The sequence below is a fragment of the Arctopsyche grandis genome, unplaced genomic scaffold, assembly GCF_051622035.1.
Source record: "Arctopsyche grandis isolate Sample6627 unplaced genomic scaffold, ASM5162203v2 HiC_scaffold_36, whole genome shotgun sequence".
NCBI lineage: Eukaryota > Metazoa > Arthropoda > Insecta > Trichoptera > Hydropsychidae > Arctopsyche > Arctopsyche grandis.
The window spans coordinates 208684-226827 of NW_027518441.1; positions in this window are offsets into that span (position 1 = coordinate 208684).

Consider the following 18144-nt stretch of genomic DNA (forward strand, 5'->3'; position numbering starts at 1 on the left):
AGGTTTGGTGAGGTTAGCGAGTTTCTTGTATATTTTTGCAATGTCGAATTTTTTGATTTCGGTGATATTTAGGCTAGGTTGGGTTAGGTTTAGTGAGGTTAGCGAGTTTTGTGTATATTTTTGCAATGTCGAATTCTTTGATTTCAGTGATAGTTAGGCTTGATTGGGTCAGGTTTGGTGAGGTTAACGAGTTTTGTGTAAATCTTACAATCACGAATTCTTTGATTTCGGTGACAGTTAGGTTAAGTTGGGTTAGGTTTAGTGAGGGAAACGAGTTTTGTGTAAATCTTAAATTCTCGAATTCTTTGATTTCGGTGATGGTTAGGTTAGGTTGGGTTAGGTTTGGAGGGTTTAGCGTGTTTCGTGTATATTTTTGCAATGTCGAATTCTTTGATTTCGGTGATGGTTAGGTAAGGTTGGGTTAGGTTTGGTAAGGTAAGCGAGTTTTGTGTATATTTTTGCATTGTCGAATTCTTTGATTTCGGTGATAGTATGTTTAGGTTGGGTTAGGTTTGGTGAGGTTAATGAGTTTTGTGTACATCTTACAATCTCAAATTCTTTGATATCGGTGACTGTTAGGTTGTGTTGGGTTAGGTTTGGTGAGGTTAGCGAGTTTCGTGTAAATCTTTAAATCTCGAATTCTTTGATTTTGGTGACGGTTAGGTTGGGTTGGGTTAGGTTTGGTGAGGGAAGCGAGTTTTGTGTAAATCTTAAAATCTCGAATTCTTTGATTTCGGTAATGTTTAGGTTAGGTTGGGTTAGGTTTGGTGAGGTTAGCGAGTTTTGTGTATATTTTTGCAATGTGTAATTCTTTGATTTCGGTGAAAGTTAGGCTAGTTTGGGTAAAGTTACGTGAGGTTAGCGAGTTTTGTGTATATTTTTGCAATGTCGAATTCTTTGATTTCGGTGATAGTTAGGCTTGGTTGGGTTAGGTTTGGTGAGGTTAACGAGTTAAGTGTATATTTTTGCAATTTGAATTCTTTGATTTCGGTGACGGTTAGGTTGGGTTGGGTTAGGTTTGGTGAGGGAAGCGAGTTTTGTGTATATTTTTGCAATGTCGAATTCTTTGATTTCGGTAATGGTTAGGTTAGGTTGGGTTAGGTTTGGTAAGGTTAGCGAGTTTTGTGTATATTTTTGCATTGTCGAATTCTTTGATTTCGGTGATAGTATGTCTAGGTTGGGTTAGGTTTGGTGAGGTTAATGAGTTTTGTGTACATCTTACAATCTCAAATTCTTTGATATCGGTGACTGTTAGGTTGTGTTGGGTTAGGTTTGGTGAGGTTAGCGAGTTTCGTGTAAATCTTTAAATCTCGAATTCTTTGATTTCGGTGACGGTTAGGTTGGGTTGGGTTAGGTTTGGTGAGGGAAGCGAGTTTTGTGTAAATCTTAAAATCTCGAATGCTTTGATTTCGATAATGGTTAGGTTGGGTTGGGTTAGGTTTGGTGAGGTTAGCGAGTTTCGTGTATATTTTCGCAATGTCGAATTCTTTGATTTCGGTGATAGTTAGGCTAGGTTGGGTTAGGTTTGGTGAGGTTAGCGAGTTTTGTGTATATTTTTGCAATGTCGAATTCTTTGATTTCGGTGATAGTTAGGCTTGATTGGGTCAGGTTTGGTGAGGTTAACGAGTTTTGTGTAAATCTTACAATCACGAATTCTTTGATTTCGGTGACGGTTAGGTTGGGTTGGGTTAGGTTTGGTGAGGGAAGCGAGTTTTGTGTAAATCTTAAAATCTCGAATTCTTTGATTTCGGTGATGGTTAGGTTAGGTTGAGTTAGGTTAGGAGAGTTGAGCGTGTTTTGTGTATATTTTTGCAATGTCGAATTCTTTGATTTCGGTGATGGTTAGGTTAGGTTGGGTTAGGTTTGGAGAGCTTAACGTGTTTCGTGTAAATTTTTGCATTGTCGAATTCTTTGATTTCGGTGATAGTATGGCTAGGGTGGGTTAGGTTTGGTGAGGTTAACGAGTTTTGTGTACATCTTACAAACTCGAATTCTTTGATTTCGGTGACGGTTAGGTTGGGTTGGGTTAGGTTTGGTGAGGTTAGCGAGTTTCGTGTATTTTTTTGCAATGTCAAATTCTTTGATTTCGGTGATAGTTAGGCTTAATTGGGTCGGGTTTGGTGAGGTTAACGAGTTTTGTGTAAATCTGACAATCACGAATTCTTTGATTTCGGTGACGGTTAGGTTGGGTTGGGTTAGGTTTGGTGAGGGAAGCGAGTTTTGTGTAAATCTTAAAATCTCGAATTCTTTGATTTCGGTGATGGTAAGGTTAGGTTGGGTTAGGTTTGGAGGGTTTAGCGTGTTTCGTGTATATTTTTGCAATGTCGAATTCTTTGATTTCGGTGATGGTTAGGTTAGGTTGGGTTAGGTTTGGTGAGGTTAGCGAGTTTTGTGTATATTTTTGCATTGTCGAATTCTTTGATTTCGGTGATAGTATTGCTAGGTTGGGTTAGGTTTGGTGAGGTTAATGAGTTTTGTGTACATCTTACAATCTCAAATTCTTTGATTTCGGTGACTGTTAGGTTATGTTGGGTTAGGTTTGGTGAGGTTAGCGAGTTTCGTGTAAATCTTAAAATCTCGAATTCTTTGATTTCGGTGACGGTAAGGTTGGGTTGCGTTAGGTTTGGTGAGGTAAGCGAGTTTTGTGTATATTTTTGCAATGTGTAATTCTTTGATTTCGGTGAAAGTTAGGCAAGGTTGGGTAAGGTTACGTGAGGTTAGCGAGTTTTGTGTATATTTTTGCAATGTCGAATTCTTTGATTTCGGTGATAGTTTGGCTTGGTTGGGTTAGGTTTGAAGAGGTTAACGAGTAAAGTGTATATTTTTGCAATTTGAATTCTTTGATTTCGGTGACGGTTAGGTTGGGTTGGGTTAGGTTTGGTGAGGTTAGCGAGTTTCGTGTATATTTTTGCAATGTCGAATTTTTTGATTTCGGTGATAGTTAGGCTAGGTTGGGTTAGGTTTAGTGAGGTTAGCGAGTTTTGTGTATATTTTTGCAATGTCGAATTCTTTGATTTCGGTGATAGTTAGGCTTGATTGGGTCAGGTTTGGTGAGGTTAACGAGTTTTGTGTAAATCTTACAATCACGAATTCTTTGATTTCGGTGACAGTTAGGTTAAGTTGGGTTAGGTTTGGTGAGGGAAACGAGTTTTGTGTAAATCTTAAATTCTCGAATTCTTTGATTTCGGTGATGGTTAGGTTAGGTTGGGTTAGGTTTGGAGGGTTTAGCGTGTTTCGTGTATATTTTTGCAATGTCGAATTCTTTGATTTCGTTGATAGTTAGGCTTGGTTGGGTTAGGTTTGGTGAGGTTAACGAGTTAAGTGTATATTTTTGCAATTTAAATTCTTTGATTTCGGTGACGGTTAGGTTAGGTTGGGTTAGGTTTTGTGAGGTTAGCGAGTTTTGTGTATATTTTTGCTCTGTCGAATTCTTTGATTTCGGTTATAGTTAGGCTAGGGTGGTTTAGGTTTGGGGAGGTTAGCGAGTTTTGTGTATATTTTTGCATTGTGTAATTCTTTGATTTCGGTGATAGTATGGCTAGGTTGGGTTAGGTTTGGTGAGGTTAACGAGTTTTGTGTACATCTTACAATCTCAAATTCATTGATTTCGGTGACGGTTAGGTTGGGTTGGGTCAGGTTTGGTTAGGTTAACGAGTTTTGTGTAAATCTTACAATCACGAATTCTTTGATTCCGGTGACGGTTAGGTTGGGTTGGGTTAGGTTTGGTAAGGGAAGCGAGTTTTGTGTAAATCTTAAAATCTCGAATACTTTGATTTCGATAATGGTTAGGTTGGTTGGGTTAGGTTTGGTGAGGTTAGCGACTTTCGTGTATATTTTTGCAATGTCGAATTCTTTGATTTCGGTGAGATTAAGGCTAGGTTGGGTTAGGTTTTGTGAGGTTAACGAGTTAAGTGTATATTTTTGCAATCTCGAATTCTTTGATTTCGGTTACGGTTAGGTTGGGTTGGGTTAGGTTTGGTGAGGGAGGCGAAATTTGTGTAAATCTTTGAATCTCGAATTCTTTGATTTCGATGATGGTTAGGCTAGGTTGGGTTAAATTTGGTGAGGTTTACGAGTTAAGTGTATATTTTCGCAATGTCAAGTTCTTTGATTTCGGTGATAGTTAGGCTTGGTTGGGTTAGGTCTGGTGAGGTTTACGAGTTTTGTATTAATCTAACAATCTCGAATTCATTGATTTCGGTGACGGTTAGGTTGGGTTGGGTTAGGTTTGGTAAGGGAAGCGAGTTTTGTGTAAATCTTAAAATCTAGAATTTTTTGATTTCAGTGATGGTATGGTTAGGTCGGGTAAGGTTTGGTAATGTAAGCGGTTTTCGTGTATATTTTTGCAATGTCAAATTCTTTGATTTCGGTGACGGTTAGGTTGGGTTGGGTTAGGTTTGGTGAGGGAAGCGAGTTTTGTGTAAATCTTAAATTCTCGAATTCTTTGATTTCGGTGACGGTTAGGTTAGGTTGGGTTAGGTTTGGTGAGGTAAGCAAGTTTTGTGTATATTTTTGCATTGTCGAATTCTTTGATTTCGGTGATAGTTAGGCTTGGTTGGGTTAGGTTTGGTGAGGTTAACGAGTTAAGTGTATATTTTTGCAATTTGAATTCTTTAATTTCGGTGACGGTTAGGTTGGGTTGGGTTAGGTTTGGTGAGGAAAGCGAGTTTTGTGTAAATCTTTAAATCTCGAATTCCTTGATTTTGATGATGGTTAGGTAGGGTAGGCTTAGGTTTGGTGAGGGAAGCGAGTTTTGTGTACATCTTAAAATCTCGAATTCTTTGATTTCGGTGATGGTTAGGTTAGGTTGGGTAAGGTTTGGAGAGTTGAGCGTGTTTCGTGTATATTTTCGCAATGTCGAACTCTTTGATTTCGGTGATAGTATGGCTAGGTTGGGTTAGGTTTGGTGAGGTTAACGAGTTTTGTGTACATCTTACAATCTCAAATTCATTGATTTCGGTGACGGTTAGGTTGGGTTGGGTCAGGTTTGGTTAGGTTAACGAGTTTTGTGTAAATCTTACAATCACGAATTCTTTGATTCCGGTGACGGTTAGGTTGGGTTGGGTTAGGTTTGGTAAGGGAAGCGAGTTTTGTGTAAATCTTAAAATCTCGAATACTTTGATTTCGATAATGGTTAGGTTGGGTTGGGTTAGGTTTGGTGAGGTTAGCGACTTTCGTGTATATTTTTGCAATGTCGAATTCTTTGATTTCGGTGAGATTAAGGCTAGGTTGGGTTAGGTTTTGTGAGGTTAACGAGTTAAGTGTATATTTTTGCAATCTCGAATTCTTTGATTTCGGTGACGGTTAGGTTGGGTTGGGTTAGGTTTGGTGAGGGAAGCGAGTTTTGTGTAAATCTTAAAATCTCAAATTCTTTGATTTCGGTGATGGTTAGGTAAGGTTGGGTTAGGTTTGGAGAGTTTAACGTGTTTCGTGTATATTTTTGCATTGTCGAATTCTTTGATTTCGGTGATAGTATGGCTAGGTTGGGTTAGGTTTGGTGAGGTTAACGAGTTTTGTGTGCATCTTACAAACTCGAATTCTTTGATTTCGGTGACGGTTAGGTTGGGTTGGGTTAGGTTTGGTGAGGTTAGCGAGTTTTGTGTATATTTTTGCAATGTCGAATTCTTTGATTTCGGTGATAGTTAGGCTTGATTGGGTCAGGTTTGGTGAGGTTAACGAGTTTTGTGTAAATCTTACAATCACGAATTCTTTGATTTCGGTGACGGTTAGGTTGGGTTGGGTTAGGTTTGGTGAGGGAAGCGAGTTTTGTGTAAATCTTAAAATCTCGAATTCTTTGATTTCGGTGATGGTAAGGTTAGGTTGGGTTAGGTTTGGAGGGTTTAGCGTGTTTCGTGTATATTTTTGCAATGTCGAATCCTTTGATTTCGGTGATGGTTAGGTTAGGTTGGGTTAGGTTTGGTGAGGTTAGCGAGTTTTGTGTATATTTTGGCATTGTCGAATACTTTGAATTCGGTGATAGTATGGCTAGGTTGGGTTAGGTTTGGTGAGGTTAATGAGTTTTGTGTACATCTTACAATCTCAAATTCTTTGATTTCGGTGACGGTTAGGTTGTGTTGGGTTAGGTTTAGTGAGGTGAGCGAGTTTCGTGTAAATCTGTAAATCTCAAATTCTTCGATTTCGGTGACGGTTAGGTTGGGTTGGGTCAGGTTTGGTGAGGTTAACGAGTTTTGTGTAAATCTTACAATCACGAAATCTTTGATTCCGGTGACTGTTAGGTTGGGTTGGGTTAGATTTGGTAAGGGAAGCGAGTTTGGTGTAAATCTTAAAATCTCGAATACTTTGATTTCGATAATGGTTAGGTTGGGTTGGGTTAGGTTTGGTGAGGTTAGCGAGTTTCGTGTATATTTTTGCAATGTCGAATTCTTTGATTTCGGTGATAGTTAGGCTAGGTTGGGTTAGGTTTGGTGAGGCTAGCGAGTTTTGTGTATATTTTTGCAATCTCGAATTCTTTGATTTCGGTGATAGTTAGGCTTGATTGGGTCAGGTTTGGTGAGGTTAACGAATTTTGTGTAAATCTTACAATCACGAATTCTTTGATTTCGGTGACGGTTAGGTTGGGTTGGGTTAGGTTTGGTGAGGGAAGCGAGTTTTGTGTAAATCTTTAAATCTCAAATTCCTTGATTTTGATGATGGTTAGGTAGGGTAGGGTTAGGTTTGGTGAGGAAAGCGAGTTTTGTGTACATCTTAAAATCTCGAATTTTTTGATTTCGGTGATGGTTAGGTTAGGTTGGGTAAGGTTTGGAGAGTTGAGCGTGTTGCGTGTATATTTTCGCAATGTCGAATTCTTTGATTTCGGTGATGGTTAGGTAAGGTTGGGTTAGGTTTGGTGAGGTTAGCAAGTTTCGTGTATATTTTTGCATTGTCGAACTCTTTGATTTCGGTGATAGTATTGCTAGGTTGGGTTAGGTTTGGTGAGGTTAACGAGTTTTGTGTACATCTTACAATCTCAAATTCTTTGATTTCGGTGACGGTTAGGTTGGGTTGGGTCAGGTTTGGTGAGAATAACGAGTTTTGTGTAAATCTTACAATCACGAATTCTTTGATTCCGGTGACTGTTAGGTTGGGTTGGGTTAGATTTGGTAAGGGAAGCGAGTTTGGTGTAAATCTTAAAATCTCGAATACTTTGATTTCGATAATGGTTAGGTTGGGTTGGGTTAGGTTTGGTGAGGTTAGCGAGTTTCGTGTATATTTTTGCAATGTCGAATTCTTTGATTTCGGTGATAGTTAGGCTAGGTTGGGTTAGGTTTGGTGAGGCTAGCGAGTTTTGTGTATATTTTTGCAATGTCGAATTCTTTGATTTCGGTGATAGTTAGGCTTGATTGGGTCAGGTTTGGTGAGGTAAACGAATTTTGTGTAAATCTTACAATCACGAATTCTTTGATTTCGGTGACGGTTAGGTTGGGTTGGGTTAGGTTTGGTGAGGGAAGCGAGTTTTGTGTAAATCTTAAATTCTCGAATTCTTTGATTTCGGTGACGGTTAGGTTAGGTTGGGTTAGGTTTTGAGGGTTAAGCGTGTTTCGTGTATATTTTTGCAATGTCGAATTCTTTGATTTCGGTGATGGTGAGGTTAGGTTAGGTTAGGTTTGGTGAGGTTAGCGAGTTTTGTGTATATTTTTGCATTGTCGAATTCTTTGATTTCGGTGATAGTTAGGCTTGGTTGGGTTAGGTTTGGTGAGGTTAACGAGTTAAGTGTATATTTTTGCAATTTGAATTCTTTGATTTCAGTGACGGTTAGGTTGGGTTGGGTTAGGTTTGGTGAGAGAAGCGAGTTTTGTGTAAATCTTTAAATCTCGAATGCCTTGATTTTGATGATGGTTAGGTAGGGTAGGCTTAGGTTTGTTGAGGGAAGCGAGTTTTGTGTACATCTTAAAATCTCGAATTCTTTGATTTTGGTGATGGTTAGGTTAGGTTGGGTAAGGTTTGGAGAGTTTAGCGTGTTTCATGTATATTTTCGCAATGTCAAACTCTTTGAATTCGGTGATAGTATGGCTAGGTTGGGTTAGGTTTGGTGAGGTTAACGAGTTTTGTGTACATCTTACAATCTCAAATTCATTGATTTCGGTGACGGTTAGGTTGGGTTGGGTCAGGTTTGGTGAGGTTAACGAGTTTTGTGTAAATCTTACAATCACGAATTCTTTGATTCCGGTGACGGTTAGGTTGGGTTGGGTTAGGTTTGGTGAGGTTAGCGACTTTCGTGTATATTTTTGCAATGTCGAATTCTTTGATTTCGGTGATGGTTAGGTTAGGTTGGGTTAGGTTTGGTAAGGTTAACGAGGTTTGTGTTTATTTTTGCATTGTCGAATTCTTTGATTTCGGTGATAGTATGGCTAGGTTGGGTTAGGTTTGGTGAGGTTAATGAGTTTTGTGTACATCTTACAATCTCAAATTCTTTGATATCGGTGACTGTTAGGTTGTGTTGGGTTAGGTTTGGTGAGGTTAACGAGTTAAGTGTATATTTTTGCAATTTGAATTCTTTGATTTCGGTGACGGTTAGGTTGGGTTGGGTTAGGTTTGGTGAGGAAAGCGAGTTTTGTGTAAATCTTTAAATCTCGAATTCCTTGATTTTGATGATGGTTAGGTAGGGTAGGCTTAGGTTTGGTGAGGGAAGCGAGTTTTGTGTACATCTTAAAATCTCGAATTCTTTGATTTCGGTGATGGTTAGGTTAGGTTGGGTAAGGTTTGGAGAGTTTAGCGTGTTTCGTGTATATTTTCGCAATGTCGAACTCTTTGATTTCGGTGATAGTATGGCTAGGTTGGGTTAGGTTTGGTGAGGTTAACGAGTTTTGTGTACATCTTACAATCTCAAATTCATTGATTTCGGTGACGGTTAGGTTGGGTTGGGTCAGGTTTGGTTAGGTTAACGAGTTTTGTGTAAATCTTACAATCACGAATTCTTTGATTCCGGTGACGGTTAGGTTGGGTTGGGTTAGGTTTGGTAATGGAAGCGAGTTTTGTGTAAATCTTAAAATCTCGAATACTTTGATTTCGATAATGGTTAGGTTGGGTTGGGTTAGGTTTGGTGAGGTTAGCGACTTTCGTGTATATTTTTGCAATGTCGAATTCTTTGATTTCGGTGAGATTAAGGCTAGGTTGGGTTAGGTTTTGTGAGGTTAACGAGTTAAGTGTATATTTTTGCAATCTCGAATTCTTTGATTTCGGTGACGGTTAGGTTGGGTTGGGTTAGGTTTGGTGAGGGAAGCGAGTTTTGTGTAAATCTTAAAATCTCAAATTCTTTGATTTCGGTGATGGTTAGGTAAGGTTGGGTTAGGTTTGGAGAGTTTAACGTGTTTCGTGTATATTTTTGCATTGTCGAATTCTTTGATTTCGGTGATAGTATGGCTAGGTTGGGTTAGGTTTGGTGAGGTTAACGAGTTTTGTGTGCATCTTACAAACTCGAATTCTTTGATTTCAGTGACGGTTAGGTTGGGTTGGGTTAGGTTTGGTGAGGTTAGCGAGTTTTGTGTATATTTTTGCAATGTCGAATTCTTTGATTTCGGTGATAGTTAGGCTTGATTGGGTCAGGTTTGGTGAGGTTAACGAGTTTTGTGTAAATCTTACAATCACGAATTCTTTGATTTCGGTGACGGTTAGGTTGGGTTGGGTTAGGTTTGGTGAGGGAAGCGAGTTTTGTGTAAATCTTAAAATCTCGAATTCTTTGATTTCGGTGATGGTAAGGTTAGGTTGGGTTAGGTTTGGAGGGTTTAGCGTGTTTCGTGTATATTTTTGCAATGTCGAATCCTTTGATTTCGGTGATGGTTAGGTTAGGTTGGGTTAGGTTTGGTGAGGTTAGCGAGTTTTGTGTATATTTTGGCATTGTCGAATACTTTGAATTCGGTGATAGTATGGCTAGGTTGGGTTAGGTTTGGTGAGGTTAATGAGTTTTGTGTACATCTTACAATCTCAAATTCTTTGATTTCGGTGACGGTTAGGTTGTGTTGGGTTAGGTTTAGTGAGGTGAGCGAGTTTCGTGTAAATCTGTAAATCTCAAATTCTTCGATTTCGGTGACGGTTAGGTTGGGTTGGGTCAGGTTTGGTGAGGTTAACGAGTTTTGTGTAAATCTTACAATCACGAAATCTTTGATTCCGGTGACTGTTAGGTTGGGTTGGGTTAGATTTGGTAAGGGAAGCGAGTTTGGTGTAAATCTTAAAATCTCGAATACTTTGATTTCGATAATGGTTAGGTTGGGTTGGGTTAGGTTTGGTGAGTTTAGCGAGTTTCGTGTATATTTTTGCAATGTCGAATTCTTTGATTTCGGTGATAGTTAGGCTAGGTTGGGTTAGGTTTGGTGAGGCTAGCGAGTTTTGTGTATATTTTTGCAATCTCGAATTCTTTGATTTCGGTGATAGTTAGGCTTGATTGGGTCAGGTTTGGTGAGGTTAACGAATTTTGTGTAAATCTTACAATCACGAATTCTTTGATTTCGGTGACGGTTAGGTTGGGTTGGGTTAGGTTTGGTGAGGGAAGCGAGTTTTGTGTAAATCTTTAATTCTCGAATTCTTTGATTTCGATGACGGTTAGGTTAGGTTGGGTTAGGTTTTGAGGGTTAAGCGTGTTTCGTGTATATTTTTGCAATGTCGAATTCTTTGATTTCGGTGATGGTGAGGTTAGGTTAGGTTAGGTTTGGTGAGGTTAGCGAGTTTTGTGTATATTTTTGCATTGTCGAATTCTTTGATTTCGGTGATAGTTAGGCTTGGTTGGGTTAGGTTTGGTGAGGTTAACGAGTTAAGTGTATATTTTTGCAATTTGAATTCTTTGATTTCGGTGAAGGTTAGGTTGGGTTGGGTTAGATTTGGTGAGGGAAGCGAGTTTTGTGTAAATCTTTAAATCTCGAATGCCTTGATTTTGATGATGGTTAGGTAGGGTAGGCTTAGGTTTGTTGAGGGAAGCGAGTTTTGTGTACATCTTAAAATCTCGAATTCTTTGATTTCGGTGATGGTTAGGTTAGGTTGGGTAAGGTTTGGAGAGTTTAGCGTGTTTCGTGTATATTTTCGCAATGTCGAACTCTTTGATTTCGGTGATAGTATGGCTAGGTTGGGTTAGGTTTGGTGAGGTTAACGAGTTTTGTGTACATCTTACAATCTTAAATTCATTGATTTCGGTGACGGTTAGGTTGGGTTGGGTCAGGTTTGGTGAGGTTAACGAGTTTTGTGTAAATCTTACAATCACGAATTCTTTGATTCCGGTGACGGTTAGGTTGGTTTGGGTTAGGTTTGGTAAGGGAAGCGAGTTTTGTGTAAATCTTAAAATCTAGAATTTTTTGATTTTGGTGATGGTATGGTTAGGTCGGGTAAGGTTTGGTAATGTAAGCGGTTTTCGTGTATATTTTTGCAATGTCAAATTCTTTGATTTCGGTGACGGTTAGGTTGGGTTGGGTTAGGTTTGGTGAGGTTAGCAAGTTTTGTGTATATTTTTGCATTGTCGAATTCTTTGATTTCGGTGATAGTTAGGCTTGGTTGGGTTAGGTTTGGTGAGGTTAACGAGTTAAGTGTATATTTTTGCAATTTGAATTCTTTGATTTCGGTGACGGTAAGGTTGGGTTGGGTTAGGTTTGGTGAGGAAAGCGAGTTTTGTGTAAATCTTTAAATCTCGAATTCCTTGATTTTGATGATGGTTAGGTAGGGTAGGCTTAGGTTTGGTGAGGGAAGCGAGTTTTGTGTACATCTTAAAATCTCGAATTCTTTGATTTCGGTGATGGTTAGGTTAGGTTGGGTAAGGTTTGGAGAGTTTAGCGTGTTTCGTGTATATTTTCGCAATGTCGAACTCTTTGATTTCGGTGATAGTATGGCTAGGTTGGGTTAGGTTTGGTGAGGTTAACGAGTTTTGTGTACATCTTACAATCTCAAATTCATTGATTTCGGTGACGGTTAGGTTGGGTTGGGTCAGGTTTGGTTAGGTTAACGAGTTTTGTGTAAATCTTACAATCACGAATTCTTTGATTCCGGTGACGGTTAGGTTGGGTTGGGTTAGGTTTGGTAAGGGAAGCGAGTTTTGTGTAAATCTTAAAATCTCGAATACTTTGATTTCGATAATGGTTAGGTTGGGTTGGGTTAGGTTTGGTGAGGTTAGCGACTTTCGTGTATATTTTTGCAATGTCGAATTCTTTGATTTCGGTGAGATTAAGGCTAGGTTGGGTTAGGTTTTGTGAGGTTAACGAGTTAAGTGTATATTTTTGCAATCTCGAATTCTTTGATTTCGGTGACGGTTAGGTTGGGTTGGGTTAGGTTTGGTGAGGGAAGCGAGTTTTGTGTAAATCTTAAAATCTCAAATTCTTTGATTTCGGTGATGGTTAGGTAAGGTTGGGTTAGGTTTGGAGAGTTTAACGTGTTTCGTGTATATTTTTGCATTGTCGAATTTTTTGATTTCGGTGATAGTATGGCTAGGTTGGGTTAGGTTTGGTGAGGTTAACGAGTTTTGTGTGCATCTTACAAACTCGAATTCTTTGATTTCGGTGACGGTTAGGTTGGGTTGGGTTAGGTTTGGTGAGGTTAGCGAGTTTTGTGTATATTTTTGCAATGTCGAATTCTTTGATTTCGGTGATAGTTAGGCTTGATTGGGTCAGGTTTGGTGAGGTTAACGAGTTTTGTGTAAATCTTACAATCACGAATTCTTTGATTTCGGTGACGGTTAGGTTGGGTTGGGTTAGGTTTGGTGAGGGAAGCGAGTTTTGTGTAAATCTTAAAATCTCGAATTCTTTGATTTCGGTGATGGTAAGGTTAGGTTGGGTTAGGTTTGGAGGGTTTAGCGTGTTTCGTGTATATTTTTGCAATGTCAAATCCTTTGATTTCGGTGATGGTTAGGTTAGGTTGGGTTAGGTTTGGTGAGGTTAGCGAGTTTTGTGTATATTTTGGCACTGTCGAATACTTTGAATTCGGTGATAGTATGGCTAGGTTGGGTTAGGTTTGGTGAGGTTAATGAGTTTTGTGTATATTTTTGCATTGTCGAATTCTTTGATTTCGGTGATAGTTAGGCTTGGTTGGGTTAGGTTTGGTGAGGTTAACGAGTTAAGTGTATATTTTTGCAATTTGAATTCTTTGATTTCGGTGAAGGTTAGGTTGGGTTGGGTTAGATTTGGTGAGGGAAGCGAGTTTTGTGTAAATCTTTAAATCTCGAATGCCTTGATTTTGATGATGGTTAGTTAGGGTAGGCTTAGGTTTGTTGAGGGAAGCGAGTTTTGTGTACATCTTAAAATCTCGAATTCTTTGATTTCGGTGATGGTTAGGTTAGGTTGGGTAAGGTTTGGAGAGTTTAGCGTGTTTCGTGTATATTTTCGCAATGTCGAATTCTTTGATTTCGGTGATAGTTAGGCTAGGTTGGGTTAGGTTTGGTGAGGTTAGCGAGTTTTGTGTATATTTTTGCAATGTCGAATTCTTTGATTTCGGTGATAGTTAGGCTTGATTGGGTCAGGTTTGGTGAGGTTTACGAGTTTTGTGTAAATCTAACAATCACGAATTCTTTGATTTCGGTGACGGTTAGGTTGGGTTGGGTTAGGTTTGGTGAGGGAAGCGAGTTTTGTGTAAATCTTAAAATCTCGAATTCTTTGATTTCGGTGATGGTTAGGTTATGTTGAGTTAGGTTAGGAGAGTTTAGCGTGTTTTGTGTATATTTTTGCAATGTCGAATTCTTTGATTTCGGTGATGGTTAGGTTAGGTTGTGTTAGGTTTGGAGAGTTTAACGTGTTTCGTGTATATTTTTGCATTGTCGAATTCTTTGATTTCGGTGATAGTATGGCTAGGGTGGGTTAGGTTTGGTGAGGTTAACGAGTTTTGTGTACATCTTACAAACTCGAATTCTTTGATTTCGGTGACGGTTAGGTTGGGTTGGGTAAGGTTTGGTGAGGTTAGCGAGTTTCGTGTATTTTTTTGCAATGTCAAATTCTTTGATTTCGGTGATAGTTAGGCTTGATTGGGTCAGGTTTGGTGAGGTGAACGAGTTTTGTGTAAATCTTACAATCTCGAATTCTTTGATTTCGGTGATGGTAAGGTTAGGTTGGGTTAGGTTTGGAGGGTTTATCGTGTTTCGTGTATATTTTTGCAATGTCGAATTCTTTGATTTCGGTGATGGTTAGGTTAGGTTGGGTTAGGTTTGGTGAGGTTAGCGAGTTTTGTGTATATTTTTGCATTGTCGAATTCTTTGATTTCGGTGATAGTATTGCTAGGTTGGGTTAGGTTTGGTGAGGTTAATGAGTTTTGTGTACATCTTACAATCTCAAATTCTTTGATTTCGGTGACTGTTAGGTTGTGTTGGGTTAGGTTTGGTGAGGTTAGCGAGTTTCGTGTAAATCTTAAAATCTCGAATTCTTTGATTTCGGTGACAGTAAGGTTGGGTTGCGTTAGGTTTGGTGAGGTAAGCGAGTTTTGTGTATATTTTTGCAATGTGTAATTCTTTGATTTCGGTGAAAGTTAGGCAAGGTTGGGTAAGGTTACGTGAGGTTAGCGAGTTTTGTGTATATTTTTGCAATGTCGAATTCTTTGATTTCGGTGATAGTTTGGCTTGGTTGGGTTAGGTTTGAAGAGGTTAACGAGTTAAGTGTATATTTTTGCAATTTGAATTCTTTGATTTCGGTGACGGTTAGGTTGGGTTGGGTTAGGTTTGTTGAGGTTAGCGAGTTTCGTGTATATTTTTGCAATGTCGAATTTTTTGATTTCGGTGATAGTTAGGCTAGGTTGGGTTAGGTTTAGTGAGGCTAGCGAGTTTTGTGTATATTTTTGCAATGTCGAATTCTTTGATTTCGGTGATAGTTAGGCTTGATTGGGTCAGGTTTGGTGAGGTTAACGAGTTTTGTGTAAATCTTACAATCACAAATTCTTTGATTTCGGTGACAGTAAGGTTAAGTTGGGTTAGGTTTGGTGAGGGAAACGAGTTTTGTGTAAATCTTAAATCTTGAATTCTTTGATTTCGGTGATGGTTAGGTTAGGTTGGGTTAGGTTTGGAGGGTTTAGCGTGTTTCGTGTATATTTTTGCAATGTCGAATTCTTTGATTTCGTTGATAGTTAGGCTTGGTTGGGTTAGGTTTGGTGAGGTTAACGAGTTAAGTGTATATTTTTGCAATTTAAATTCTTTGATTTCGGTGACGGTTAGGTTAGGTTGGGTTAGGTTTTGTGAGGTTAGCGAGTTTTGTGTATATTTTTGCAATGTCAAATTCTTTAATTTCGGTGATAGTTAGGCTTGGTTGGGTTAGGTTTTGTGAGGTTAGCGAGTTTTGTGTATATTTTTGCATTGTCGAATTCTTTGATTTCGGTTATAGTTAGGCTAGGGTGGGTTAGGTTTGGGGAGGTTAGCGAGTTTTGTGTATATTTTTGCATTGTGTAATTCTTTGATTTCGGTGATAGTATGGCTAGGTTGGGTTAGGTTTGGTGAGGTTAACGAATTTTGTGTACATCTTACAATCTCAAATTCTTTGATTTCGGTGACGGTTAGGTTGGGTTGGGTCAGGTTTGGTGAGGTTAACGAGTTTTGTGTAAATCTTACAATCACGAATTCTTTGATTTCGGTGACGCTTAGGTTGGGTTGGGTTAGGTTTGGTGAGGGAAGCGAGTTTTGTGTAAATCTTAAAATCTCGAATGCTTTGATTTCGATGATGGTTAGGCTAGGTTGGGTTAAATTTGGTGAGGGCTACGAGTTTTGTGTACATCTTACAATCTCGAATTCTTTGATTTCGGTGACAGTTAGGTTGGGTTGGGTTAAGTTTGGAGAGGTTAGCGAGTTTTGTGTATATTTTTGCATTGTCGAATTCTTTGATTTCGGTGATAGTTAGGCTAGGTTGGGTTAGGTTTGGTGAGGTTAGCGAGTTAAGTGTTTGTTTTTGCAATCTCGAATTCTTTGATTTCGGTTACGGTTAGGTTGGGTTGGGTTAGGTTTGGTGAGGGAGGCGAGTTTTGTGTAAATCTTTGAATCTCGAATTCTTTTATTTCGATGATGGTTAGGCTAGGTTGGGTTAAATTTGGTGAGGTTTACGAGTTAAGTGTTTATTTTCGCAATGTCAAACTCTTTGATTTTGGTGATAGTTAAGCTTGGTTGGGTTAGGTCTGGTGAAGTTTACGAGTTTTGTGTTCATCTTACAAGCTCGAATTCTTTGATTTCGGTGACGGTTAGGTTGGGTTGGGTTAGCTTTTGTAAGGGAAGCGAGTTTTGTGTAAATCTTAAAATCTAGAATTCTTTGTTTTCGGTGATGGTATGGTTAGGTTGGGTAAGGTTTGGTGATGTTAGCGGTTTTCGTGTATATTTTTGCAATGTCGAATTCTTTGATTTCGGTGATAGTATGGCTAGGTTGGGTTAGGTTTGGTGAGGTTAATGAGTTTTGTGTAAATCTTTAAATCTCGAATTCTTTGATTTCGGTGACGGTTAGGTTGGGTTGGGTTAGGTTTGGTGAGGGAAGCGAGTTTTGTGTTAATCTTAAAATCTCGAATTCTTTGATTTCGGTGATGTTTAGGTTAGGTTGGGTTAGGTTTGGTGAGGTTAGCGAGTTTTGTGTATATTTTTGCAATGTCAAATTCTTTAATTTCGGTGATAGTTAGGCTTGGTTGGGTTAGGTTTTGTGAGGTTAGCGAGTTTTGTGTATATTTTTGCATTGTCGAATTCTTTGATTTCGGTTATAGTTAGGCTAGGGTGGGTTAGGTTTGGGGAGGTTAGCGAGTTTTGTGTATATTTTTGCATTGTGTAATTCTTTGATTTCGGTGATAGTATGGCTAGGTTGGGTTAGGTTTGGTGAGGTTAACGAATTTTGTGTACATCTTACAATCTCAAATTCTTTGATTTCGGTGACGGTTAGGTTGGGTTGGGTCAGGTTTGGTGAGGTTAACGAGTTTTGTGTAAATCTTACAATCACGAATTCTTTGATTTCGGTGACGCTTAGGTTGGGTTGGGTTAGGTTTGGTGAGGGAAGCGAGTTTTGTGTAAATCTTAAAATCTCGAATGCTTTGATTTCGATGATGGTTAGGCTAGGTTGGGTTAAATTTGGTGAGGGCTACGAGTTTTGTGTACATCTTACAATCTCGAATTCTTTGATTTCGGTGACAGTTAGGTTGGGTTGGGTTAAGTTTGGAGAGGTTAGCGAGTTTTGTGTATATTTTTGCATTGTCGAATTCTTTGATTTCGGTGATAGTTAGGCTAGGTTGGGTTAGGTTTGGTGAGGTTAGCGAGTTAAGTGTTTGTTTTTGCAATCTCGAATTCTTTGATTTCGGTTACGGTTAGGTTGGGTTGGGTTAGGTTTGGTGAGGGAGGCGAGTTTTGTGTAAATCTTTGAATCTCGAATTCTTTTATTTCGATGATGGTTAGGCTAGGTTGGGTTAAATTTGGTGAGGTTTACGAGTTAAGTGTTTATTTTCGCAATGTCAAACTCTTTGATTTTGGTGATAGTTAAGCTTGGTTGGGTTAGGTCTGGTGAAGTTTACGAGTTTTGTGTTCATCTTACAAGCTCGAATTCTTTGATTTCGGTGACGGTTAGGTTGGGTTGGGTTAGCTTTTGTAAGGGAAGCGAGTTTTGTGTAAATCTTAAAATCTAGAATTCTTTGTTTTCGGTGATGGTATGGTTAGGTTGGGTAAGGTTTGGTGATGTTAGCGGTTTTCGTGTATATTTTTGCAATGTCGAATTCTTTGATTTCGGTGATAGTATGGCTAGGTTGGGTTAGGTTTGGTGAGGTTAATGAGTTTTGTGTAAATCTTTAAATCTCGAATTCTTTGATTTCGGTGACGGTTAGGTTGGGTTGGGTTAGGTTTGGTGAGGGAAGCGAGTTTTGTGTTAATCTTAAAATCTCGAATTCTTTGATTTCGGTGATGTTTAGGTTAGGTTGGGTTAGGTTTGGTGAGGTTAGCGAGTTTTGTGTATATTTTTGCAATGTGTAATTCTTTGATTTCGGTGAAAGTTAGGCTAGGTTGGGTAAGGTTACGTGAGGTTAGCGAGTTTTGTGTATATTTTTGCAATGTCGAATTCTTTGGTTTCGGTGATAGTTAGGCTTGGTTGGGTTAGGTTTGGTGAGGTTAACGAGTTAAGTGTATATTTTTGCAATTTGAATTCTTTGATTTCGGTGACGGTTAGGTTGGGTTGGGTTAGGTTTGGTGAGGGAACGAGTTTTGTGTAAATCTTTAAATCTCGAATTCCTTGATTTTGATGATGGTTAGGTAGG